The sequence below is a fragment of the Medicago truncatula genome, chromosome 8 (genome assembly GCF_003473485.1).
Source record: "Medicago truncatula cultivar Jemalong A17 chromosome 8, MtrunA17r5.0-ANR, whole genome shotgun sequence".
NCBI lineage: Eukaryota > Viridiplantae > Streptophyta > Magnoliopsida > Fabales > Fabaceae > Medicago > Medicago truncatula.
Genome location: NC_053049.1, coordinates 23470724 through 23472977, shown reverse-complemented (window position 1 = coordinate 23472977; position 2254 = coordinate 23470724). Strand labels below are relative to the sequence as shown.

General features: G+C 39.0%; 1 non-coding gene across 1 annotated transcript; it reads right to left on the bottom strand.

Annotated features, from left to right (window-relative positions):
• Positions 1-606: 606 nt before the first annotated feature.
• On the bottom strand, positions 607-713 carry LOC112417581 (small nucleolar RNA R71). The gene has a single exon (XR_003008183.1). It is a non-coding gene; the product is annotated as a small nucleolar RNA R71 (small nucleolar RNA).
• Between the last annotated feature and the right edge of the window lie 1541 nt (positions 714-2254).

The following is a 2254-nucleotide window of genomic DNA, read 5'->3' as shown; positions in this document are numbered from 1 at the left end:
TCGGAACGATACTCTATTTTTACTACTTCGATAGAACCGTGCATTTGCGGTTTTATCTCATCAAGTTTTTGGCGCCGCTGCTGGGGAGTTATTGCAATTTGATTAATTTTTTTTTTTTTAACGATTAGACTGAAAAAAAAATAAATTTATTTTTATTTTTATTTCTTTCTTTATTTCTTTGTTTTTACCGTTAACTTCTTGGGTTCTTATTATAAGATGAAAAACACACAATAATAACGATATGGCTGAGAAACATGCTCTCAAAGAGTATGCAATCATATCTTCAGATGAGCCGTACGATGCTATTTTGTACCCAACGGTTGAGGGTAATAATTTTGAAATAAAGTCTGCACTTATTTACCTAGTGCAGGAAAATCAATTTTTCGGATCACCCACTGAGGATCCGAATCTTCATGTTTCAATTTTTTTAAGACTCAGTGGAACTTTGAAGGCAAACCAAGAGGCCGTAAGGCTGCACCTCTTTCCTTTCTCTTTGAGGGATAGAGCTAGTGCTTGGTTTCATTCATTGAAAATTGGTTCTATAATTTCATGGGACCAAATGAGGAAGGCATTCCTTTCCCAATTCTTTCCCCATAGTAAAACTGCTCAATTAAGGATCAAATCACACAGTTCACTCAAAAAGATGGTGAATCTCTTTACAATGCGTGGGAGCGTTTCAAAGAAATGCTTAGGCTTTGCCCCCATCATGGTTTTGAGAATTGGCTTAGTATCCACACTTTTTATAATGGTCTTTTGTTTTCCACAAAAATGAATGTTGATGCAGCTGCAGGTGGAGCTTTGATGAATAAAACTTACACAGGAGCCTATGATTTGATCGAGAACATGGCATACAACCACTATCAGTGGACAAGTGAGAGAGTTATCACTGAAAGTACTCCTCCACCCTCTAAAAAAGAGGCAGGTATGTGCCAAGTTTCTACCCTTGATCATCTATCTGCTAAGGTGGACACACTTCTTAAAAAATTTGATAAATTAACTGTAAGTGTCGTCACACCTGCTCTTGTTTCACCACCTTGTGAATTTTGTGGAATACTTGACCATACTGGTGTTGAATGCCAACTAGGTAGTGTTGCTAAAAGTCCCGAGCAAAAATTTTATACCTTTGGACAACAAACAACACCACCCGTTTATGCAAACAACGAAAGAGTCCCTCAGAAATCCAGCTTGAAAATTTTACTAGAAAAACATGCTATGGAGCAATCCAAGCAATTTCAAGAACTTAAAAATCAAACTGGATCTTTGAATGACTCTTTTGTCAAGCTTACATCTAAAGTGGACTCCATTGCTACTCACACTAGAATGCTAGAAACTCAAATCTCTCAAGTAGCCCAAAAAGTAGCTACTTCCTCTCAAACCCCCGAAGTCTTTCCAGGTCAAACTGAAGCCAACCCCAAAGACCTTATAAATGCTATTCAACTTAGGGACGGTAAGCAGTTAGAGGACCCCATTATGAAAACTAAGACAATTGAGGGTGAGATAGAGAGTGAAAAGCAACAAGGTGAGAAAGTCATAGGAGAGAGTGATAAGCCAATCGTTTCACCACCTTATAAACTCAAAATCCATGTCCCACAAAGGCTTGTTAAGCCTAACCTCATAGTGATTGAGAGTTTTTCCACCCCTTGTGTGATTGAGAGTGAAACCATTGAAAAAGCTATGTGTAATTTGGGAGAGAATCTCAGGTTGATGCCACTATCCCTTTGGAAAAGATTGGGTATTGGGTAGAGAAACCTTCTAATCGTCAAGCTAATGACTCTAAAAGAGCGCTTCGTGGGAGGCAACCCACGAGTTTAATTGCTTTTATTTTGTTTGTTTTGTGTTGTTTTAATTTATTTTGTAGGTATTTGTCCAAATATGATGCAAAAAAATGAAGAAAATTGAGTCTTGTACGTCCAGAAGCTTGGCACGGCCAGTGCCAATGTTGGCACAGCCGTGCCTGTGACCTAGCCAACATCCACCAACTTCCAAAGAGTTGGCACGGCCCGTGCTTGTGGTGGCACGGCCGTGCCATCGTCCCAGACCCTCTTTTACCATTTTTTTTCACTTTTCTTCTTCTTCCTTCTTAAACTTCCCTCATCCTTCAACTTCTCTCTCTAAACCTCCATAACATCAATCTTCAAACCTCGATATCTATCCCCATTCACCATTCCAAAAAAATTCTTCACCAATCTCCACCATTCAACTCATAAACCTTACTAAATCCAAACCCCATCACTAAACCAACCCTTCCCACATA